Source organism: Aquarana catesbeiana, linkage group LG01 (genome assembly GCF_042186555.1).
Source record: "Aquarana catesbeiana isolate 2022-GZ linkage group LG01, ASM4218655v1, whole genome shotgun sequence".
Classification (NCBI taxonomy): Eukaryota; Metazoa; Chordata; class Amphibia; order Anura; family Ranidae; genus Aquarana; species Aquarana catesbeiana.
This window is the reverse complement of record NC_133324.1, coordinates 736,009,342-736,036,602: the sequence shown is the minus strand read 5'-3', so window position 1 is coordinate 736,036,602 and position 27,261 is coordinate 736,009,342.

The following is a 27,261-nucleotide window of genomic DNA, read 5'->3' as shown; positions in this document are numbered from 1 at the left end:
GGATATCAAAGGAAGATTATAGTTAGCAAGGGCTCAGTGGGTAGAGGAAGAGAGGTTTTTGAGTAGGGGTGTTTTTTTTTGTTTTTTTTTTTTGTTGTGAGCAGTTTTATTTGTTGGCATCTGTATCTGGATTGTATGTAGAGTTTGTTTGTAATGTACTGTATTTTTTTTTGAGTATCTAAAAATCAATAAAAAGAGTTATTGGATTAAAAAGAAGTAGTTGGAATTGAAAAATTGGTGGGAGAGTGATCCGAGGGGACAGATATCGAGGCGTGAAATCCACTGCATTTTTGACCTACAAACTTTCCGTCCTTGGGGTCTCAATATGTAGTGGGACATCAATTATTTTATTAATAATAGCTGACAGTGTTTCTTATCCTAGTATTGCCTTTTACAATTTTTTGCATACTGTTTACAATTTTTTTGCGTATGGTTTACATATTTTTTATGGATTATTTTTTATATGTTGTCATACATTCACATACGCCCGATAATACAGGATCTTTTGGTCCAGGGTTTTTTACAGACTTATATGGTGTGCAGCTATACATGTTGTGTAAGATACAGTATATTGTTATGTTTGTTAATGGTATTATGTCAGTAATTAATACATTTTTTGGTAATCATGTGACCATTTCATTTTTATTTAAAAAAAAAAACATTTTACATTTTTTAATTTTTTTAGTTATAACTTATCTTCTTTTTTGCATACTTGAGGGGTTGTAAACCCTCATGTTTTTTACACCTTAATGCATCCTATGCATTAAGGTGAAAAAATAACTGGCAGTGACCGGCCCAAACCCCCCCCCCCTTTTACTTACCTGAGCCCCAAATTTCTGTCTGCGTGGACGTGTTCTTCCTCTCTCTACGGGGTCCTGGCTCTTGATTGGCTCCCGCTGCTGTCAATCCAATCCAATGACGCTGGCGCCGGGGGTGGTGCCGAGTCCGGCATTCGTGTCTCTTTATAAGTTAACAATCACACTACTGACTGCTGGGGCCCATTGGCTGCAATTTAAAAACAGAAATGTCACAGACTGGCCACCAGGGGCTTAGCATGTTTATTAAAAAAAACCTTTTTTTTCTTAGGTTACTTTTTCTGACATCATATGCAAATTAAATGTCACCCTAGCCTCTTGCTTATTGGGTACTTAAACCCTCCTCCTGCCCAGACCAATTTTCAGCTTTCAGCGCTGTCACACTTTGAATGACAATTGCGCGGTCATGCTACACTGTACTCAAATGAAATTTTTATCCTTTTTTTCAAACAAATGGAGCTTTCTTTTGGTGGTATTTAAACACCATTTGGGTTTTTATTTTTTGCTAAACAAACAAAAAAAGACAGAAATTTTTGAAAAATAAAAAAAAAATAGTTTGTTATAAAATTTTGCAAACGGGTAATATTTCTTCTTCATTGATATTCGCTGAAGAGGCTGCACTGATGGGCACTGATGGGCTGCACTGATGGGCACTGATGGGCACAGATAAGGTGACACTGATGAGCACAGATAAGGCGACACTGATGGGCACAGATAAGGCGACACTGATAGGCACAGATAAGACGACACTGATGGGCACTGATAAGATGGCACTGATGGGTGGCACTGATAGATGTCACTGATGGGCACTGGTATGTGGCACTGGTAGGTGGTATTGATAGGCAGCACTGGTAATGACGCACTGATTAATTTATGGGTGGCACTGTGGGCACTGATAGATGGCACTGTGGGCACGGATGGGTGGTACTGTTGGCAATTGTAGGTGGTGCTGGTGGGCACTGGTAGATGGCACTGGTGGGCACTGATAGGTACCTCCACGATTGGGACCGATGTCCCTCTGGCAGCCACCGGTGATCGGCTTTTATATTCCTCCTCACGCTTTCAGCTTGAGGAGGAAAAATAGCCGATTACCGGCTCTGTTTACATCACATGATCAGCTGTCATTGGCTGACAGCTGATCACGTGGTAAGGGGTCGGGATCGACCCCTTACTATGATCTGTGATCAGGTGAGTCTCATAGACTCACGGATCACAGAGCGCACCACACGTGCCCTGCAGGGGGCACGCAGGCCGCTCAAGCGCGGGAGGATGTCCAGGGACGCCCTCCCGGCAAATTAAGTCCATGCTGTAGTCGTCTTTCGACAGCGTGGAAGGCAAGTGGTTAAAGTAAGTACAAAGTAACAATAATGTTACATAATATCTCTGAATCATGCTTCTGAACAGAATTTCTGACAACAATTTTTTGACAACAGAGGCTGTAATATCTTTTGTAAACCATAGTAAAATGACAGCCGGGAATTGCCAGAAAATGAGGCTGAGGTAACAACAGTGGGAAAGAAGGACAGTTACTATGTATGCCATGTGTACTTTAATGAAGTTGTTGTGGGTTTATCTAGCACACCCTTTGTCCACAACAAGTTAAGTAATGGGGGGTACACAAAATGAGAGAGAATTTGCTCAGGTGGAGAGATGATGTAATCCATAGAAGTCAAATAGGAAATGTTGAGGTTACTTTTTGAAGACTACCCAAAGTTTGAGATTTTTGTTAGAACATCTGTCAACTATGCAAGCCAGAGAGATTGTAATAATATAATATAATAACTGAGAATTCAGTGCAACCAGACCATTTCTTTCAGATGAGGGGTGTGAAGATAATGAGTAGGAATCCAAAACTGAATTCCGAATTTGGTGTTGTCCTGAAAATGTGCAACTTTGCAATGCTCCATAGAATAAAACATCTAGTATAGACTCTTCCAATGCATCAGGCCAAATTTTTGTTACAACAAGTTCAATCAGATTAAATTAAGTAAACATTTTTCATAATATTGTCAGTAAAATAAACAGTACCCATCAGCTCTAGCAATCCATAACATTAATAAATAAAGCAAAGCCTTGCGAGCCACAATGGTATAATGCCTCAAGTGTGGAGAACACCTAGCTGCCCGCGTAGAACACGTTTCATATACCATGCGTTATTATACATATAAAAAATATGCTGCGCTAAGGTGTAAATATAAATCTAGAGAATATACAAATATTAAAGAACTCTCCACAGTGGGGTACTCACATTTTCGGGATGCGTAAGTGCACCAATCTAACAATAGCCTCCAATATTGTCTGTCAGAAGGGATAAGTTGTGCGTCGCATCACAGCAAAGTGAATGGCTCCGTGCACCATTCTGGCCCCTCCCCTATGCGTGTTCAACACAGGGTCATGTGTCTTCATCCCCTGATAATATTGGAGGCTATTGTTACGCACCCCGAAAATGTGAGTACCCCACTGTGGGGAGTTCTTTTATCTCAATAAAACCTTTTAAACAATATCACACTATACAGTTTTTTCCTTTTATTTTACTTGTGGAGCTGCTGCTGAAAAACTATGTACCTGGATACAATCACTGAGCCATGGGATGGCTCCTAAGCATGTTTAGACTCAGTATCACAGCTGAGTCACACGCTCTGAGGTGAGCGGCTGTCCCGGGGGGGTCACTAGATGACACTTGAGCATGGTTTTCTGAGCAATAAGCACTAAGAATATTGCAAGCACGTTGGATTCTCTCTGTGAACTGTTTTTATGGACTCTATATACATTTTATTTTTTATTATTAATATATTGGATTCACTAATCACGTGCTATATTGTTTTCGGATTTGATATTTACACTCATTGTGTGGCACTTGGCACTTTTTTTGTATTTTGCACTTATCATATGTACTGTGATACATTATTTTGCACATGATATTTTTGTCTCATGTAAGTAGATATATATATGATTTTTGATTTACTATATATATTGGCACCGGCTGAACAATTGCTATTTTTGCTTGGATGTCATTACATCTAGCATACCATTTACACATTGCACTTTAACACATCGATTCAACTTTTGAAATATCCATTGCTCTTATTTGTATCTTTTTGCACTGAGGCTGGAAAGGCTATTTATACAGTATCTTCAGCAAATCATATACATATTTTTTAACATCATTTTCTTTAATATTTGTATATTCTCTAGATTTATTTTTACACCTTAGCGCAGTGTATTTTTTATATATAATCCATAACATTAATTAGCCATCATAAATACCATTAAGGCAGATCCTGGAAAACCAAATACCTTTTAGTGAGCTTTAGCATTCTATTAGCAGGACATTAACAGGACCTAATGTAGGTCATAATTACTTTAGCTGACAGCTAAGAGAATAAGGCTCAGTTCACACTGCCGCAACCTGAAAGTTGCGCAACTGTAATGTCGGATGTAAATCACATTAATTAGGATGAGGATCCGACTTGGAGGCAACTCCCATTAGCAGTACAGGAACCTTTTCTAAAATCGGAGCGACTTCAGTGTGCTAATTAAGACAGCTCTCATTGACTAAAAAGGGATTTCACATGTCACGTGACTTGGGGTCCCACAAGTCGGATCCCAAGTTGCGGCAGTGGGAACTGAGCCTAAACATTTCAAAGTCTGGTGTCTTATTAAATGGCTGTAATTGGCCTTAATGCTCCATTCACACTTGTACGATTTCAAAGTTGCGCCAACTTTGCAGTGCAAATTTGGTGCAGCTTTAATGAAACTTTGACGCAACTTGATGCAACTTTGGATGGGTGCAACTAAGACACGACTTTGGCTTTGACTGGTGATAATGTACAACTATTGCACAACTGTTGCATTGTATAGCATTCAGGTACGACTTTCATGCAAAGTTTGAGGATTAACATTGAAGTCTGTGGTCCTCAAGTTGCATGAAAGTTGGACCAAAGTGGTGCATGAACTACTTTGAAGTTGCTGCAACTTTAAGTCGCACATGCTGTATATGAATGGTTATCATTAGAAAACATGGGGCAAGATTTGTCATGCAACTTGATGTCCAAAGTTGCATGACAAGTCGCACAAGTGTGAATGGAGCCTAATAAAGCCATTTAGCAGCGCTACATTTCATAATTCCAGATATGATAAAATTACATTAATAACAAGTGTCTACACAAAGAGAATTACCTATAATTTGATACCATTCATGATTATGCTATTATGTACAGAAGAAAAATTTGTCACATCTCCTAAAGAGAATACATGTCCATATCATGCTTAGTCCTTTTCAAATCATGGTCACCCGAAGCAATGATATATTGTTTATCAGACTCTAATGTGGTTATATAAAAACATTGATAAAATTTGAAAACTGATATTTTGGGAGGGTCTGCTCAAAATATCATAAATGGTTTAGTACTTCTACTTCAATCCCTCCGACCCCCTCCGGCCCTTTAATTGGTCATGTTATTTCTTCGAACACCCTCTGGATGGTCAACATAAATCTGCAATTTAGGCGCTCTCATTTCTCCATCAAAACTATGCATAAAGGCTGAAAGTCATTCTGAGGGACACTGACTCTGTCAGATCAGATTTGCGCAAAAGTTGTTGGACTTAGCTGGAACCACAACCCAGGCAAAACCTTGTTAAGTACTTTTTTTCTTTTATTCTCATTCATTTTATTGTTGCTATTATTATCTATTTTGTAATGTCTTTTTCTGAAAATATTTTGCTTGCACTGTTTTTCCTTTTCTTTTATTAGACAATATTTCCTACCATTAAAAGGAAATAATCCGTCCACACACATGTTTAAATGCAAACTTTAATCCAGCTACAGGGTTCACAGCGTGTCATTGCACCTTTTCCCCTCCTGCTCCAATACATTTCACACTCAAAATGGGCTTAATAATGGAAACTGAGAGTGAATCACAGAGGGGAGTACATTTACTGTATACTCAATATTATTCACAACTGAAGGCAATTATACAGTATATAATAAACAGTCTTTTCTTAAAGATAAAAACTAGTTTCCTATCTTTTACTTAGTAAGAATTAAAAGAGATGTTTGTAGCCGTATTAGAAACAATTGAGCACTGTCCAGGATACTTTTTAAAAAATTATCGCTGACAGTACTTGTTTCTGATAAAAAAAAAAAAGCACCATAGCACCATTTAATGGTACTGTAATAATTATGCATGGCGATAAACTATACTATACCATCTCAATACTCCTCCTACAAATCACATAACAACAAATAAGAAATCATGGCACAATATTATCCATCACTCAGAATCTTCCATTAATCACTAAAGAGCACGTAATTATAAAACCAATGATATTGCTCATTGATGGTAATACAAAAAAAAATCAAACCAAATATGTTTAAAACCAGCAATGATTGAAAAATATAGGAAATTAGATAACAGGAGGAAAGAGGAGAAGGTGGGCAGAGAAAGGAGGGGAAGGGAAATAAAAAGGGTAAATGGAATAAGGAGGAAAGGGGGGAGAAAGAGAGAGGAGGGGAAGGGTACACTGATAAAAATGATTCTGTTGACTTGTAATTTTAACAAAAAAATTGTATAATTCTCAATATAAAAATAAATGGTAATTAATTTACTTTGATATTTTAAGTACCCTACTTAATTTTCATTAGTTCTTAAAACACACCTTTTACATTTACAAAAATAATGTAAATTATTGAGTAATCTAGACAAAACTTTTAAGGTATGCACATTTCCTTATTCCATAATTAATGGCAATTAATTTACTTTGATATTTTAAGTACCCTACTTAATTTTCATGTACAGATTGGGGGTCCCCCATATGAAAGTTGGGACTTTTAGGGCAACCGGATATCATAGAGAAACAATGGATTAAAAATTAAATATCTTTTATTAGTAAGCCAACGATAAAAAGGGTCAGTGCATACGAATATTGCACCTGACTCGTTGATAACAACAATGGTATACAACAAAAAAAGGGGGGGTATCGAAATACAAGATCATAACAATTATAATCACTGAAAAAATATACATGTCCATGTACAAACACAATTTTGATTTCCTCTTGAAGAAGAGAGAAAAATCCCGACGCGTTTCAGGAATTGATCCTTTCTTCAGGGGCTTATTATAGGTGAAGATATATGATAAAAAACGATTCATCAGGATTGAACAATGTGAGGACAGGAAATAAGAAGAGCATCGTTGAGATGAAGGAAGACAAGATGGCCACAGAAAAAAAAAAGGGGGGTTAAAATTACGAACCTTATACAAAACCTGGACGTGTTTGCTGGTGAATATTCCTTATGTAAATAGTTCTTAAAACACACCTTTTACATTTACAAAAATAATGTAAATTATTGAGTAATCTAGACAAAACTTTGAAGGTATGCGCATTTCCATATTCTAATTGAGTTACAGTTACTTAAAAAAACAATCTTTTCATTTGACTGAAATTGCGGGACGCATATGTTTGCCAAACGTGCAACCGCCTGAGTTTTGATGCTGTATACTTTAAAGAGTTTGACGTCTTTTGGAACTTTGAAAGCCTGCACAAGGCTCAAGGCCCATCAGGACAAAAAAGCGCCACCAGTGACAATAATTTTTACAAGTCATTACAAAGCCATGTAATGCCATTGAAAGGTAAAAGTGAACATTGAACAAATTTATCTTTCACATGCTTTAAATGTTGCTTAACATACCATCCAAAATGTTTATTTTATTTGCAGATCGTATACACCTATTGAGACAACACACTTGTGCGAACGCAAAGTTTGCAACAGAACGTAACCAAGATGCAGGGTGAGGGACCGCCAGCTGTTAAGCTTAAAAACTATTTTGTGCCACAAAAATGAATGTTTCAGCCGGTTCGGTTTTTGAGATGTTCGAATTCAAATTCAGATTATGTAACATCAAGCCCCACCCACTTTGCACCCAATGTTATTAAAATTTTAAAACAAAGATTGCATTCGTTTGCACTGCATCTGTGCCAATTTGTGCTGCAAAAACGAAGGTATGTGCTGGTTTGGTTTCAAAGATATTGCGCTATATAGTTGATGAAACCTCTCCCACTTTGCACCACATTATTACATTTTAAAAACAATTATACAATTTGTTTGTGCTCCATTTGTGCTGATTTTTACCATGAAAACAACATTTCTGTTTGGTTTTTGAGATATTGGGAATTCAACATTAGATTATGTAACCTAAAGCCCTACCCACTTTGCACTATGTTATTACATTTCGAAAAACAAATATACCATATTTATGCTGCATTGGCAGGAAAACCAAGCATATTGTTATAATTTATTTTTTTCATATAGCACTCTCATTTTGTATCAGAAAGAAAGATTATGGGACTAATTTATGCTTTTTAGCCTGAGCTACCCTGAAAACCTAAAATTTACCTTTTGAAGTTTTTCAGAAGATCTTTTTTTTTTTTTTTTAGCGCTAGATGTGGGCAATCTATCTTCAAAAGTTCACACTTTAACTGCTTGCCGACCAGCCACCATCATACTACGGCAAGTCGGCTCTCCTGTGCAAACCGCCGTAGGTGTACGTTGGTCTTTGCACAGAAGATAGCGGGCATGCATGCCCGCCGCGTGCCGCGGGAGTGTGCCCATGGGTCCGGCGGACTCGATGTCCATCGGCGACCCACGATTGCGGTATACAGAACGGAGATCTGCCTATGTAAACAAGGCGATTCACTGTTCTGCTAGATGACATGTCAGAGATCTTCTGTTCCTAGTGATCTCTGTCATGTCCCCCCTACAGTCCCCCCTACAGTTGGAACACACCCAGAGAACACACTTAACCCCTTGATCGCCCCTAGTATTAACCCCTTCCCTGCCAGTGTCATTTATACATTGATCGGTGCATGTTTATAGCACTGATCAATGTAATAATGTCACTGGTCCCCAAAAAGTGTGATTTGGGGTTAGATTTGTCCACCGCAATGTCCCAGTCCAACTAAAAATCATAGATCACCGCCATTACCAGTAAAAACAATAAAAAAAATAAAAGTCCCTAAATCTATCCCATAGTTTGTAGACGAGATAACTTTTGCGCAAACCAACCAATATATGCCTATTGCAATTTCTTTTACCAAAATAGTGTCAAAAGTGTATGATCTGTCCGCTGCAATGTGGCGGTCATGATAAAAATTGCAGATCGCCGCGATTACTAGTAAAAAAAAATAATAACTTTTGTGCAAACCAATCAATATAGGCATATTGCGATTTTTTTTTTCTTTTTTTTAACCACTTCAGCCCCGGAAGGTTTTACCCCCTTCCTGACCAGAGCACTTTTTACAATTCGGCACTGCGTCGCTTTAACTGCTAATTGCGCGGTCATGCAATGCTGTACCCAAACGAAATTTGCGTCCTTTTCTTCCCACAAATAGAGCTTTCTTTTGATGGTATTTGATCACCTCTGCCATTTTTATTTTTTGCGCTATACACGGAAAAAGACCGAAAATTTTGAAAAAAAATGATATTTTCTACTTTTTGTTCTAAAAAAAATCCAATAAACTCAATTTTAGTCATACATTTAGGCCAAAATGTATTCGGCCACATGTCTTTGGTAAAAAAAATGTCAATAAGTGTATATTTATTGGTTTGCGCAAAAGTTATAGCGCCTACAAACTAGGGTACATTTTCTGGAATTTACACAGCCTTTAATTTATGACTGCCTATGTCGTTTCTTGAGGTGCTAAAATGGCAGGGCAGTACAAAACCCCCACAAATGACCCCATTTTGGAAAGTAGACACCCCAAGGAAATTGCTGAGAGGCATGTTGAGCCCATTGAATATTAATTTTTTTTGTCCCAAGTGATTGAATAATGACAAAAAAAAAAAAAAATTACAAAAAGTTGTCACTAAATGATATATTGCTCACACAGGCCATGGGCATATGTGGAATTGCACCCTAAAATACATTTAGCTGCTTCTCCTGAGTATGGGGATACCACATGTGTGGGACTTTTTGGGAGCCTAGTCGCGTACGGGGCCCCGAAAACCAATCCCTGCCTTCAGGATTTCTAAGGGCGTACATTTTTGATTTTACTCCTCACTACCTATCACAGTTTTGAAGGTCATAAAATGCCCAGATGGCATAAACCCCCCCCCAAATGACCCCATTTTGGAAAGTAGACACCCCAAGCTATTTGCTTTGAGGCATGTTGAGTCCATGGAATGTTTTATATTTTGACACAAGTTGCGGGAAAGTGACAAATTTTTTTATTTTTTTTTGCACAAAGTTGTCACTAAATGATATATTGCTCACACAGGCCATGGACATATGTGGAATTGCACCCCAAAATACATTTAGCTACTTCTCCTGAGTATGGGGATACCACATGTGTGTGACTTTTTGGGAGCCTAGCCGCGTACGGGGCCCCGAAAACCAATCACCGCCTTCAGGATTTCTAAGGTTGTAAATTTTTGATTTCACTCTTCACTGCCTATCACAGTTTCGGAGGCCATGGAATGCCCAGGTGGCACAAACCCCCCCCAAATGACCCCATTTTGGAAAGTAGACACCCCAAGCTATTTGCTGAGAGGCATGGTGAGTATTTTGCAGCTCTCATTTGTTTTTGAAAATAAAGAAAGACGAGAAAAAACATTTTTTTTTTCTTTTTTCAATTTTCAAAACTTTGTGACAAAAAGTGAGGTCTGCAAAATACTCACTATACCTCTCATCAAATAGCTTGGGGTGTCTACTTTCCAAAATGGGGTCATTTGGGGGGGTTTTTTGCCACCTGGGCATTCCATGGCCTCCGAAACTGTGATAGGCAGTGAAGAGTGAAATCAAAAATTTACGGCCTTAGAAAGCCTGAAGGCGGTGCTTGGTTTTTGGGGTCCCGTACGCGGCTAGGCTCCCAAAAAGTCTCACACATGTGGTATCCCCGTACTCAGGAGAAGCAACAGAATGCATTTTGGGGTGTAATTTCACATATTCCCATGGCATGTTTGAGCAATATATCATTTAGTGACAACTTTGCGCAAAAAAAAATAAAAAAAATAAAAAATTGTCTCTTTCCCGCAACTTGTGTCACAATATAAAATATTCCATGGACTCGACATGCCTCTCAGCAAATAGCTTGGGGTGTCTACTTTCCAAAATGGGGTCATTTGGGGGGGGTTTGAACTGTCCTGGCATTTTATGCACAACATTTAGAAGCTTATGTCACACATCACCCACTCTTCTAACCACTTGAAGACAAAGCCCTTTCTGACACTTTTTGATTACATAAAAAAATAATTTTTTTTTGCAAGAAAATTACTTTGAACCCCCAAACATTATATATTTTTTTAAAGCAAATGCCCTACAGATTAAAATGGTGGGTGTTTCATTTTTTTTTTTCACACAGTATTTGCGCAGTGATTTTTCAAACGCATTTTTTGGGGAAAAAACACACTTTTTTTAAATTTTAATGCACTAAAACACACTATATTGCCCAAATGTTTGATGAAATAAAAAAGATGATCTTAGGCCGAGTACATGGATACCAAACATGACATGCTTTAAAATTACGCACAAACGTGCAGTGGCGACAAACTAAATACATTTTTAAAAGCCTTTAAAAGCCTTTACAGGCTACCACTTTAGATTTACAGAGGAGGTCTACTGCTAAAATTACTGCCCTCGATCTGACGTTCGCGGTGATACCTCACATGCATGGTGCAATTGCTGTTTACATTTGACGCCAGACTGACGCTTGCGTTCGCCTTAGCGCGAGAGCAGGGGGGACAGGGGTGCTTTTTTTTTTTTTTTTTTCTTTATTATTATTATTATTATTTTTTTTTATCTTATTTTAAAACTGTTCCTTTCATTTTTTTTTTTTTTAAATCATTTTTATTGTTATCTCAGGGAATGTAAATATCCCCTATCATAGCAATAGGTAGTGACAGGTACTCTTTTTTGAAAAAATTGGGGTCTATTAGACCCTAGATTTCTCCTCTGCCCTCAAAGCATCTGACCACACCAAGATCGGTGTGATAAAATGCTTTCCCAATTTCCCAATGGCGCTGTTTACATCCGGCGAAATCTAAGTCATAAAATGCTTGTAGCTTCCGGTTTCTTAGGCCATAGAGATGATTGGAGCCACTCTGGTCTCTGATCAGCTCTATGGTCAGCTGGCTGAATCACCGGCTGCATTCTCAGGTTCCCTGTTGAGACAGGAGAGCCAGAGAAAAACACGGAAGACGTTGGGGGGGCATTCCCTCCCACTGCTTGTAAAAGCAGTCTAGAGGCTAATTAGCCGCTAGGATTGCTTTACCATGAAAGCCGACCGCTGGCTGAAAAGAATGATACCAAGATGATACCTAAACCTGCAGGCATCATTCTGGTATAACCACTCAAAGTCGTGAATGGCGTACCTGAAGACAAAAAAATGGTTAACAATAAAGCACAGTAAACGGTAAAGTATAAAAAATTGCATACCTGAAAAGCAAACATGATAAAACATAATAACAATAAAACATTGCAGAATAAAATACAGTAAAAAAGAGCAGAACAATAGAGAGAATAGAGAGAGAAAGAACAATAAAACGACAACTATTATTTTTTATTTTATATTTTTGTTTGTGTTTTTTTTTTTTTTTTTTACACTTTTTTTAAACTTTTATAACTGTAACCGGTTCCAGGTTCGGGTCTCTCAAAATGCGATGGCATCTTGGGAGACCCTGTGAAAGTGTGCCTAGTCTGTGCAGTGCTGTACCCTACGCTAATACTCAACTAGTGAATGGTAGCGTTCAAAACATTCACCAATGCAAAGACCAGGATTGTCAGGACAGGAGAGACAATAATAGCGGGTGTCACGCCTATATCCGCGCTTGCTGCAGACACGACATCTTTTTTGGGGGGGTTCGTTGGGTAGGGGTACTCGGGAGGACATAAAGAAAATGCCTCTCATGCAGCCAACTGCATTTGGTTGGGGATGTGAATGGGGGAAGTACGGGCGCTGCAGAAGTGGTGGGTTCCCAATTAGGATTGGCGAATGCAGCAGGAAGGGCATTATGGGCACGACGGGCCTGTGTTTGTCTTTTTGGTGGCAGCGGGACACTACTTGTGCTTGCCACCTCACCAGCTTGATCTGCACTTATGGGACTCGCCACATCACCAAGTGTTACTGCAGTGCGGGTTTGACTACGACCGGGGTGTACTAGGCCGCTGGTGCTTGCCAGTTCACCAAAACGCTACAAAAAAACTGTTAGCAATCGCAGGGATCAGGCCTGACTCTGCGAATGCTGCAGTTATGCGTTTAGTGTTTTGTAAGTGTCAGTGATCGATCGATACTGCACTTGGGTGGGCTGGGCTGGGCCGGGCGGAGGGGCAAAACGCAAGTGCTAGCAGGTATCTGGGCTGATCCCGCTAACACTGCGTTTGTGGGAACCCTAAACTGCTGGGGACGCTAGTATAGATCTGATCAGATCAGATATTGATCCGATCAGATACTATACCACCAAGGGAGGTGTACGGTGCGTGCGTGGGTGTTAGCGGTACTGGCGCTAACCTGACGCTGCCTGGGGCTGGTGCTTGCCAGTTCACCAAAACGCTACCAAAAAAACTGTTAGCGATCGCATGGATCAGGCCTGACTCTGCGAAGGCTGCAGTTATGCGTTTAGTGTTTTGTAAGTGACAGTGATCGATTGATACTGCACTTGGGTGGGCTGGGCTGGGCCGGGCGGAGGGGCAAAATGCAGGTGCTAACAGGTATCTGGGCTGATCCCGCTAACACTGCGTGTTTGGGAACCCTAAACTGCTGGGGACACTAGTATAGATCTGATCGGATCAGATATTAATCCGTTCAGATACTATACCACTAAGGGAGGTGTACGGTGCGTGCTTGGGTGTTAGCGGTACTGGCGCTAACCTGACGCTGCCTGGGGCTGGTGCTTGCCAGTTCACCAAAACGCTACCAAGAAAACTGTTAGCGATCGCAGGGATCAGGCCTGACTCTGTGAACGCTGCAGTTATTTGTTTAGTGTTTTGTAAGTGACAGTGATCGATCGATACTGCACTTGGGTGGGCTGGGCTGGGCCGGGCGGAGGGGAAAAATGCAGGTGCTAGCAGGTATCTGGGCTGATCCCGCTAACACTGCGTTTTTGGGAACCCTAAACTGCTGGGGACGCTAGTATAGATCTGATCGGATCAGATATTGATCCGTACAGATACTATACTACTAAGGGAGGCGTATGCTGCGTGCGTGGGTGTTAGCGGTACTGGCGCTAATCTGACGCTGCCTGGGGCGACGCATATAACCGCCGGGCGATCAGGGGGCTAAACCTTTATTCGGTAATAAACGGCGGGTGCCCTGACACTATAAAAAATAAACGAACTAACCAGCATCACCCGTAACACTTATACGGTGATCAGTGGTGAAAGGGTTAACTAGGGGGCAATCAAGGGGTTAAAACATTTATTAGATAGTATATGGGGGTCCCTGACGCTATAAAACGCTGACGGCGTTTACCTCCCTAACTAGCGTCACCAGCGACACTAATACAGCGATCAGAAAAATGATCGCTTAGTGACACTGGTGACAGGGGGTGATCAAGGGGTTAAAACTTTATTAGGGGGGGTTAGGGGGGTACCCTAGACCTAAAGGGGGCTACCACTCACTGCCCTAACACTGTAACTGTCACAAACTGACACCAATCAGTAATCAGAAAAAAAAAAAAAAATACTGCTTGGTGTCAGTTTGTGACAGGGGGGGGGGTGGTTGGGGGGGGATCGGGGGGCGATGGGGGGGGGTCGGGGGTGTTTTATGTGCCTGGCATGTTCTACTGTGTGTGTTTGTGTTTTGTGCACTTACATGTCATCTCTCCTCGGCGCTGGAATGGAAACTGCCAAGCCGAGGAGAGATGACATCACATCCTCTGCCTGTGTGAAACTACACACAGGCAGGGGAGGATTCCGATTGGCTGGGAGCGATCGCGAGGGGGGGGCCACGATCGGATGGTCTCCCCCTCGCCTCCCAACGCTCCCAGTGAAATGCCGACCGCCGCTGGCACCGGGGGGGGTCCGATCGGACCCCCCCGCCCGCGGGAGGCAGATCACGTACAGGTACGTGATTCTGCCTGCCCGTGCCATTCTGCCGATGTATATCTGCGTTAGGCGGTCGGCAAGTGGTTAAAAACAAAAATATGTAGAAGAATACATATTGGTCTAAACCGAGGAAGAAATGTGTTTTTTTATATATTTTTTGGGATATTTATTATAGCAAAAAGTAAGAAATGTTGCTTTTTATTTCAAAATAGTCGCTCTTTTTTTTATTTATAGTGCAAAAAATAAAAACTGCAGAGGTGATAAAATACCACCAAAAGAAAGCTCTATTTGTGGGAAAAAAGTATGTTAATTTTGTTTGGGTACAACATTGCATGACCGTGCAATTGTCAGTTAAAATGACGCAGTGTGGTATCGCAAAAAAGGGCTTAGTCAGGAAGGGGGTAAATCCTTCCGGGGCTGATGTGGTTAAAACAACAAAGAAGACATGAAAAGTCTAATGAGTCAGACAAAAATAAGTTTAGTTGACAGTACTTAAAAAGCTGATGCAAATAGTTTAATAAATTTTTTTGTGTGGACTCAGCACAATATTTTTTACAGTGTACAGGAATACCCTACTTTTAAGTACACAATGGGATTTATTTACTAAAGCTGGAAAGTGCAAAATCAGGCTCACTTCTGCAAACAAACCAATGAGCTTCTAACCTCGGCTTGTTCAATTAAGCTTGGGTAAAAAAACCTGGAAGCTCATTGGTTTCTATGCAGATGTGAGCCTGATTTTGCACTTTCTAACTTTAGTAAATAAACCCCATTGTGTACTTAAAAGTGAGGTATGCCTGTAATAACAAGAAAAAAAAAATAAGGAGGAGAAGAGGGAGGGGGTAGAGAGGGAGAAGAGGGAGGGGGGTAGAGAGGAGAAGAGAGGGAAGTGATAAAGAAGAAAAGTTAGGGGCAAAGGAGAGGTATGGGGGGAAATGGGGGGGGGGGGGGGGGTAATAAAAGAGAAAAGAGCAAAGCCACTAAAAAAAAAATAACAATAACAAATCTCTCCTATGTGATGCAACAGCACCTAGTGAATCTATGAAGAAACCCTCATAGCCCATGCACTAAAAAAAAAAAAAAATTAAGAAAGTACTGTCAGCTGGCTAGAGCCAGAAGAGTCATTGAGAATGCCTTCGGGATAATGGCCAGCCGGTTCCGCCTGTTTCTGACAGCAATACATATGGCCGACTACAAAATTAACCACATCATCTTATCCTGCTGCATTTTGCACAATTATTTTTAAAAAAATGCCCACAATTATCTTGCCTCAGTTGGGCCTGAGGACGGACTTCCTGCAGATCCCCTGATGGGCCTGGATACTGGCCGTCCTGGCTTGGCACCCCAAAGCGCCCGTGAAGTTGGGGAGAAATATGTAAATTATTTTATGGGTAGGGGGGCCATTGAAATGCCAGACAATGTGTAAATATTTTTTTTATAAAAAAAAAAAATATTTGATAAAATCTTGAATTTTCTTTATTGCTTGTGTTTTCTTTTTGGCTGTCTCCTAGGTTCTCCTAGTGCACTTGTAGTGCCAAGTGGATTTTCCTTTAGTAAATAAGCCCCATTGTCACTGTAAACACAAAATTACTTCAAAAACTGGTATTGAGTGTTGAAAGAAGAAGCCACACATTTTTGATTAGCAAACTTTTTACTCTGTGCACATTCATGTGTGCGTTTTAAAATGTTGGTGTAAAATTTCATTTTTTTTTTCTCAGTTTTTTTTTATAAACACGTATGTTTCTAAACATAACATACCCAACTCTGGAACTTACAAAGTTCAATGTAGAAAAACTGAAGGCAATATCAGACATTATAGTGTCAAAAATGTCTTGATATTGCCTTCATCAGATGGTGTGATGTCACCCCTGTAAAAGCAAAATTTTGAAGATGCACACAAATTGGGAGGCAAAATGGGTATTTCCCTCCTGATCCCATGCCTAATGTCAACATGTGCTATCTCCCATCATGGGGGATCAATGGACGTGTTTTGGGGGTGCAACCCCTTCCTCTCACCTACTAGAGTTACGAGAAAGGAGTTGCACCCACAAAACGCGTACATTGATATCCCCTGATGGCAGATGACACACTGTGTGCATCTTCAAAATTTTAAAGTAAAAAGTGTACTAAAGCACTGATATGAACTAGTAAATAAATAAATAAGTGACAAATACTAGAAGGTGACCAAATAATATAGCTGCAATTATTATGTATGTGAACTGATATCACACAAAAAGTGTTGCATATATTCAGAATGTATAATGCGCTAATATTAACCTCCCAATATAACACAGTGTAATCTCCTAATGGTTAATCAGTGAATCATGTGCAAAATAATCAAATGGAGCCTATTATAAATAACATAACATCCTTCACCATAACAAAATCCTATAGCTAAATATCAATGTGATAATACATTATTGAACACAATAAAAAGGAAGAAAGAAAGATGAGATATATTAATGTGATGAACCACAGTGCACAGATATCTCAATAGGACAGCATAGCGCTGTGAAGAAATATAACGTCTTTGGTGATTGATGAATATAGACAGGTTTCAATGAGTAATCCCCAGTGATAGATGGCTTGCTCATATATTCAGCTGCTCATTAGCATGGGCTGGCTTCTGGCTTTCAAAGAACTTCCCCAGTATGAAACAAAAAAAGAGACCATTGCGCAGGTAGTGTAATATATATTCCCTATAAACTAAGGGTAAACTTCACTCACACTTTTCAGCAGAATAAATTGCATATGGTAAGGTCAGTTGCATACAGCTAACAGCCGGGATCTCCTCACACGCCAACAGTGCACACACAGCACTGCTCGTCACTGGCTCCTCCCGACCAGTTTCATTCACTAGACACGTGACTTTTTCAAAGGTGACCATGTGACAACCTTGCTGGGCATTTATAGTGTGCATGACAGTTGGCATAGTGACCAGGGAGTGTAATGCATCATCATGCCGCTATATGCGTTCTGCACTACATTCAAACAACATAATATCCATACAAAGGAGCAATTTAATACATATAGATACATAATCTTTACAATAAAACATATATTTAAAAACATAATTGCAGCTCTAACCTAAGACCCATTTAAATACATGAAGTAAGCAGATATAACCTAGGAACTCCCTCCAGTGGTGAACCAATGGAATTACATCTCTATATAATCATCCTCTATAAACTAAGGGTAAATGGATGTGTATGAGGTAGAAAGATGCTAGAAAGACGCTAAAAAAATCTTTAAAATTATTTTTTGACAAAAATATTTAAAAAATATATAATAACATTATTAAAAATATTTTAAAATATCAAAACTTGTTTTGGAGGAGCAGATGTCAAGAGATAAATAAAAAATCAGAATAAAACAATTTATATCAAAATCTATATTTAAGCCAAAAGGTGCAAGAGTCCCCATTTCAAAAATCCATTTTGATTCGTTTTTACTTAATTCTCTCAATTTATTACTACCCCGCCAGTGCGGTTTATGTTTTTCAATGGCCCAAAATTTCAATAACGCAGGGTTTTTGTCATGAAATAGACCAAAATGGCGTGACACACTGTGTTTTGGAAAACCTTTTTCAATATTCTGCATGTGCTCCCGAATGCGTTTCCACATAGGGCGTTTCGTTCTTCCCACATACTGTAGGGGGCACGGACATTGTAATACATACACCACCCCCTCAGTTCTACATGACACAAAATCTTTGATTTCAAAATCTTTGTTTTTACTGGTAGATCTGAAATTGATGCATTTTTGACCATTTTGCTTTGTATTTCTACAAGCATAGCATCTTTTACATGGAAAGAAACCCTTTCCTTGAAAAAATGTGAACCCCTGTGAGATTTTTGGAGGGTCCAAAACATTTTTCGGTATTAAATCCCTTAAAGTTGTTGCCTTTCTATAAACAAATTTTGGTTTCTCTGGTAAAATACTACATAATTGGTGATCTGATAAAAGTAGTGACCAATGCTTTTTAAATATATGCTCGATTTGCTTATGCTGAATATTATAGTCCAGAATCATAGGAATCTCTTGGTACTGTGTGGTTTTCTTTTGTTTGTCTCTAATTAATTCTTCCCTTGAGAGCTCCGATACCTCCTTGATTTTATCTTCTATAAAATCATTATTATACCCTTTTTGAACAAATCTCCTTCCAATAATATTAGCTTGTTCCAAAAAAGTGCTTTTATCAGTGTAATTTCTTCTTAGACATATTAGTTGCCCCTTTGGAATGTTAATCAGCCAGGGATCAAAGTGACAGCTGTCCACAGGGATAAAACTATTCCTCTCGACTGGTTTAAAAAAAGTTTTTGTTAGGAATCCATTCTTAGTTAATTGTATATCCAGATCCAGGAAATGTATAGATGTGTCACTGATTTCATAGGTAAGCTTGATATTTTTTCCGTTAGAGTATTTTCATCCCCATTCCATAATATTATTCAATCATCTATAAATCTTTGATACATTATCAATTGTGGGGGGGGGGTATTTGAGTGCATTAACTACGCTTGGGGCATATTTAGCACCAATTGCAATACCATTAAGTTGCCTATAAAATTCTGAGTTATACCAAAAATAATTGTGTTGTAAACCAAATGCCAAACATCTTAAAATAAATATTTTCTGTTTAGAAATGATATTGCTATATCTATCCATGGCCCATCTTGAGGCTAGTATGGCCTCCTGATGGCCTATGCTTGTATACAAAGACGAGACGTCTGCTGTGGCTAACAAATATTCTTGATCTGGCCTGATTTCAATGTTATTCAATTCCTGAATCAAGTGCTTGGTGTCCCTTAGATAAGCTGGTGTTGATGGGACTAATGGTTGCAAAAAATTGTCCACATATTCCCCTAATCTTGCATTTTTAGAATGTATACCATTTATTATTGGCTGTCCCGGCAGATTCTTCAGTCGGGAGGAGCCAGTGACGAGCAGTGCTGTGTGTGCACTGTTGGCGTGTGAGGAGATCCCAGCTGTTAGCTGTATGCAACTGACCTTACCATATGCAATTTATTCTGCTCAAAAGTGTGAGTGAAGTTTACCCTTAGTTTATAGGGAATATATATTACACTACCTGCGCAATGGTCTCTTTTTTTGTTTCATACTGGGGAATTTCTTTGAAAGCCAGCCCATGCTAATGAGCAGCTGAATATATGAGCAAGCCATCTATCACTGGGGATTACTCATTGAAACCTGTCTATATTCATCAATCACCAAAGACGTTATATTTCTTCACAGCGTTATGCTGTCCCATTGAGATATCTGTGCACTGTGGTTCATCACATTAATATATCTCATCTTTCTTTCTTCCTTTTGATTGTGTTCAATAATTTATTATCACATTGATATTTAGTTTAGGATTTTGTTATGGTGAAGGATGTTATGTTATTTATAATAGGCTCCGTTTGATTATTTTGCACATGATTCACTGATTAACCATTAGGAGATTACACCATGTTATATTGGGAGGTTAATATTAGCGCATTATACATTCCGAATATATATATAACTTCAAAATTTTGCTTTGAAAATGTCAAAAAAAAGTTTGTCTTTAGTACAACAAATGGTAAAATGGTGTCATTTAGAAGAAATTCAAATTCTCCCCAACATAACATTGAGTTTCTTCCTTACAATGTCAAGTTCACCATTCCACACCATGATGTCTTGTATTAGCCTTTTTTCACTGGAACTTGTGAAATGTTCAGCTTGCTCTTCAACAACCAGCACATCATCTAAAAATTAGAGTAAAAACATGTATTATGAGTATGCAGGCATACACATATTACCTGAAGCTGGGGTGTCAGACACTCACCTGTTGTGGTGACAATCTCACCGACTTCCTCCACCTCTCCTTCCTCCAGATTCTCTGGGTGTGTTAGTTTTCTGAGTTCCCCTTCTTTCTGAGGTGTGGGGTTCCCTGTGTCCTCTGAGTGGTGTTCTCCGAGTCTTTTCTCCTCTATGAAAATGAAACAAAAGGTATACTTAGCACATAGATATTTGAGTCCAGAAATAGGAATATGAAACATTGCTGGGAAGTGGGGTACAATTGTCTGTTTTTGGGCAAAGTTCCAAGCTGAAGACATGATTTTTTACCTTACCAAAGCTGGAATACTTACCTTCTTGTGAGAATTTTCACACATCCAGACACCCCAAGTATCCACTGGAGCACCTGTGTGGGACACTTTAAAAAGTTTGTTCTTGTGTCCCACTCTAGTGCTCCTGAGTCCAGATGTGTAAACAGCTGCTGAGTGTCCTCTACTTACATTACACTGAATCAAGCCTGCATTTCATTCTAGTTACAAACACATCTAGACAGCAATGTACAAAACTTATTTTTAGACAAATGGGCATGACCAAATGTATTTAACCTGTATCTGCCCAAAACATCGTATTTAATGAGCAAACAATGTTTCTGACGACCGATTACTGTGCCCACGAACATGAAAGTCGCCATTTTAAACTGTACAACAGCTAAGAAAATCACATGGAGCAGCATGCAAGTAATAATAATAATAGGAACACAGGACAACTACTTACTTTTTAGTAGCACTCTCTTGATTATTCTATACTGATCCTGCTCCCTCAGTCTCAGGTCTGACCAGCGTTTCCTCAATTGCTCCTTGGATCGTCTTCCCGCAAAATTCCTGTGCAGACTCCTCATAACTTTAGTCATGATCTTGGCCTTTTTCTCATTAGGGTTGTTGTACGGTCCATGCTTCCCATCATAGTCTTTCCTCCTCAATATGTCCACCATCTCCACCATCTCTATAAAGGCCATATTTGAGGCCTTAAATCTTCTCCTCCGGGATTGGGTCGTTTCGGGCTCCGGGCTTTCCTCCTCCTCATTACTATAATTGTCACACACCTGCTCTTTCTCTGCCATGTCGCTCCTACTGTGCGCCTAAAGAGAAGGGGCGAGGAATAGACTAGAAAGAACGTCAGGGGCGGGTGACGCGGACGGAGTTTCATGCATGCGCAGTGTATATCAAGCTAACACGCATGTGTCGTACGTACGTTCTGTGTGTGGAGGTAGGAGGAACTTAAGTTGCGAGCGTCCTAAACGAAGGTAAAATTTGAACTTGGCCCATATACTGCTTTAAGATTGGGGCCTATATTGGGATAAGATTATGAGAGTTTTAAGCTGACATTAGTGTTTTTGTCTTGTGTATTGTCTTACAGCAAATATGATTTACTTTAAGGACCCAGAATTCATGGCCAGTTTCATAGACAGGTACAGGGGGATGAGGAATTTGTGGGAGGTGAAACACAACTTATATTATAATAAACAAGCTAGGAGGTCAACGCTGGAGAAGCTTCTGGAATTTGTGAAGACTCGGGTCCACGATGCAAGCATCCAGTTCTTGGAAAAGAAAATTGGGATCTTGAGGAACATGTATAAGAAGGAGCATAATAAGATCCAGAAATCACTCAGATCAGGAGCAGCAGCAGCAGCGCGAGTGTATGTACCCAGGCTGTGGCACTTCAACAAACTGCAGTTTCTGGATGACCAGACTGAAGCCAGGGAATCACTTTCTACCCTTCCCTGCAGAGGCTGACGAGGAACAACCCTGGGTCTTCCATCCTGGAAGAAGTGGATGCGCCCAGCTGGAGCCAGGTTTATTTATTTTTTTACATATTTATTGTCCTAATATAAATGATGTTAACTAGATGTTATAATTGATAACTGATTAATGATTTAAAACAAAGAGATTTACATATCAATAGACAGTGGCCAAAAATGTTTGGGACAAGAATGAAAAATGCTGGGGTCAGAATGATAGTCTTTTCTATTTATTAACATTCAATTTGCAAGTCATGAGCTAAAAATTGTGTGTGATTGTAGAAGCAAAAACTAAAACTATGTCCCTTTTTTATACACAGGATGAGCTCAGCCAGGAGGAGGGTCTGGAAAGTGGCAGGCAGGAGGAGGCCGTGCCCAGTGTTAGCCAGGAGGTGGCTGGGCCCAGTGTCAGCCAGGAGGCGGGCGGGCCCAGTGTCAGCCAGGAGGTGGGCGGGCCCAGTGTCAGCCAGGAGGTGGGCGGGCCCAGAGTCAGCCAGGAGGTGGCTGGGCCCAGTGTCAGCCAGGAAATGGCTGGGCCCAGTAGGAGCCTCACCCAATCCCAGGTGCCTCCCCTCTGCCTTACAACAACAAGGCCCAGGAAGGGGACGAGGGCGGAGGAGGCAGCACTGGGCCTCATTAGGGAAGCAAGTGATGTCCTCAGAAGCCCCCCTGACACTGAAGAGGCCTATGGCTGCTATGTAGCCACAAGATTGATGAAATTGGAGGAGGGACAATGCTTCCTCTGTGAGGGAAATATTGTTGAGGCCCTTCAGAAGGGGTTAAAGGGCCAGCTGACAGAGAACAGCCACGTATATGAGCTTGCCCATCCTCCTTCTCCTCCTTCTGCCACAAGTCCACCACCAAAGCCACAGCCTCCAAGGAAGGCTGCAGGGAAGGCTGCAGGGAAGAGTGCAGGGAAGCGTGGAGGAAAGGCTGCAGTGAACAGAAGAAAGTGATGGCCTGGGTTCAGTCTGGCCTGACAGAAGACACAGGCTGGTGTAGTACCACAGCCTGGGGACATATAGGTCATCTGCTGCTGGTCCTGATCTCTGGGAGTCCTGGACCAGATTGGGCTCCAAATTATATGGACTCCGCAAGCTAACATTTTTTTGCCCACAGACTTGATGTGTGCCCTGTGGGCCAAAAGGCTTCGCAAAATCCCAAAGTTTCTCCAGCATTGCCTTCCTCTTTATTTTGTTACCCAGAATAAATGGATATTTTATTTTCTAAAAAAACTTGCCTATGTGTTTTTCTTTAAATAAGACAGTTTGTTTGTGAGTAGGCAGGTACATTTCAAAAAGACAATGTCAAATTAACAAGGGACACCAACCAGCCTCCTTGAGGTAAAAAAATACAAGATAAGGATGTTATTGTGGTAACTTGACAAACAAAAAAATATAAAAAATTATGGAGATCACTAGAAAATAATTTTGCAATAATTAAAAAAAAAAAGAGATCTTGATGAAATAAAAAATAATAAAAAAGATGACTATAAAAAATCATTCTAAACATTATTATGGAGATCTGGCTTAAAAAAAAAAGATTATTCATGAGATCACGAGAAATAATAAAGAAATAAGTTTGTGAGAACTCTGTGTGAATATCAGCAGCAAAACAACTTCATTCTTCTAGCATTATAAAGCACAAAAGAATGTGCTGCATTAACCAGTTGCCGACCGCCGCACGCTGATGTACGTCGGCACAATGGCGGGGGGTCTGATCTGGTGCCTGCAGCGGTTGGATTAACGTCAGGAGCAATCCGAGGTGAGGCTACTGATTCATGCCCACTGATTCATGGCCACCCCCTGGTGAATGGGAATCTTCCTCTGCTGCTGTAATGTAAACAGCGGCAGAGGAAGTGATGTCATCGCTCCTCGTGAAGCCTTTTCGTTCCCGCTTCCGAGGAGAGAAGACATCAAGTAAGTGCACCAAACACTACACGTACAGTAGAACACTCTAGGCACACTTTTCACCCCCCGATCACCCCCCTATACCCCCAGTCACAGTGACACAAATAGCAGTTTTTTTTTCTGATTATTGCATTGGTGTCATTTTGTGACAGTTATAAGTGGTAGGGCAGTTAGTGGTAGGCCCCTTTAGGTCTAGGGTACCCCCCCTAGCCCCCTAATAAAGTTTTAACCCCTTGATCACCCCCAGTCACCAATGTCACTAAGCGATCGTTTATCTGATCGCTGTATTAGTGTCACAAGTGATGCTAGTTAGGCAGGTAAGTATTTAGGTTCGCCGTCAGGTGTTTATAGCGTCAGGTACCCCCATATACTACCTAGTAAAGGTTTTAACCCCCTGATTGCCCTTTAGTTAACACTTTCACCAGTGATCACTGTATAACTGTTACAGGTGACGCTGGTTAGTTTATTACCTAATTACCTAATAAAGATTTAACCCCCTAATCACCCGGCGGGTGATATAAGTTAGGTTTTGGGGTCAGATAGGGTCGCCCCAGGCAGTGTCAGGTTAGTGCCAGTACCGCTAACACCCACGCACACAGCATACACCTTCCTTAGTGGTATAGTATCTGAACGGATCAATATCTGATCTGATCAGATCTATACTAGCGTCCCCAGCAGTTTAGGGTTCCCAAAAACGCAGTGTTAGCAGGATCAGCCCAGATACCTGCTAGCACCTGCGTTTTGCCCCTCTGCCCAGCCCAGCCCAGCCCACCCAAGTGCAGTATCGATCGATCACTGTCACTTACAAAACACTAAACACATAACTGCAGCGTTCACAGAGTCAGGCCTGATCCCTGCGATCGCTAACAGTTTTTTGGTAGAGTTTTGATACAGTCGCTAACAGTCAGGAGCTTTTTTACCTGTGAGTCTCAGTAGTGTACCACTAAATTTGGAGCCCAAAATGGCAAATCGAAGGTACACTAGTGAAGAAGTCTACCCGTTTCTGAGCATGATAGATAGTGAAGAGGATGTCACTCATCTGTCAGATTCAGGCTCAGAATACGAACCTGTAGACAGCAGCGGCTCCATGACAGATAGCTCTGACGACGGAGTTGTGGTCTCTGCCAAGGTCAGGCGTACCAGACCCCAATCTTCTTCTTCTGTTAAGGTGCAAGAACAGCAGGGCTCTCGTATGAAGCAGAGAAGTACTAGCGCCGCTATTCCTTCTGGTGAACTGGCAAGCACCAGCGGCCTAGTACACCCTGGTCGTACATCCAGCACTGCAGTAACACTTGGTGACGTGGCAAGTCCCATAAGTGCAGTTCAAGCTGGCGAGGTGGCAAGCACAAGTAGAGGAACACAGGCCCGTCGTGCCCACAGTGCCCTTCCTGCTGTATTCACCAATTCTAATTGGGAACCCACCACTTCTGCAGCACCGGTACTTCCCCCATTCACTGGCCAACCCGGCATTCAGGTGGAAACAGTTGATTTTACATCACTTGATTTTTATTTGCTGTTTTTCACCGAAGATCTCTATAGATATATTGTGGACCAAAGCAATTTGTACGCTGGTCAACACATCGCCACTATTCCCCAGTCCTCCCTTGCCAGAGATTGGAAACCAATTACGGTTTCCGAATTTAAGATCTTTCTGGGCCTATCCCTCCTCATGGGCATAAACAAAAAGAGTGAGTTGCGGTCATATTGGTCCACTGACCCAATTCGCCATATGCCCGTGTTCTCTGCTTCCATGGCCAGGGCACGATACAAGCAGATTTTGCGGTTCATGCACTTCAACAACAATGAACTCTGTCATCCTCGTGGAGACCCTGGATACGATCGGCTCTACAAAATTCGGCCCCTCGTAAACCACTTCAACCAACGTTTTGCAGACTTGTTTACTCCCCATCAAGTTGTCTGCATTGATGAGTCCCTGATTAAGTTTTCTGGCCGCTTGTCATTTAAACAGTACCTTCCCAGCAAGCGTGCCAGATACAGGGTCAAGATGTATAAGCTCTGTGACACGGCCACAGGCTATACGTGTAGTTTTATGGTTTACGAGGGAAGAGATAGTCACGTAGAGCCAACAAACTGCCCTGACTACATAGGAAGCGCTGGCAAGATTGGGGGGTAACAAAGGGGTACCACTTGTATGTGGACAATTATTATACGAGCGTGCCACTTTTTAGTCACTTGTTTGATCGTCAGATTGGAGCATGTGGCACCGTGCGATCTAATCGCCGGGGCTTTCCCCAGCGGCCTGTAGATTCCCGACTTAGGCTGGGAGAGAGAGCCTGCTTGAAGTGTAATAACTTGCTCGCTATGAAGTGGAGGGATAATAAGAATGTCTTCGTTCTCACCTCCCTTCATGCAGACATGACTGTCCAAATTACTACAGTGACTGGTGTGTCCACGAATATAACCAAAATATGGGAGGGGTGGACCTCAACGACCAGTTGTTGGCGCCTTACCTAGTTGCCTGTAAGGCCAGATGCTGGTATAAAAATGTCTGTATATTTATTTCAATTGGCTTTGCTGAACGCTCATGTGCTATACAGAGCTTCAGGATGGACTGTATCCTTCCTTAAATTATTGTCCCTCCTGTCCTGACAATCCTAGTCTTTTCATTGGTGAATGTTTTCAGCGCTACCATACACTAGTTGAGTTTTAGCGTAGGGTACAGCATTGCACAGACTAGGCACACTTTCACAGGGTCTCCCAAGATGCCATCGCATTTTGAGAGACCCTAACCTGGAACTGGTTACAGTTACAAAAGTTACAGTTATAAAAAAAAAAAAAAAAATACACAAAAAAAAAAATAGTCTTTTTATTGTTCTCTCTCTCTCTATTCTCTCTCTATTGTTCTGCTCTTTTTTACTGTATTCTATTCTGCAATGTTTTATTGTTGTTATGTTTCATCATGTTTG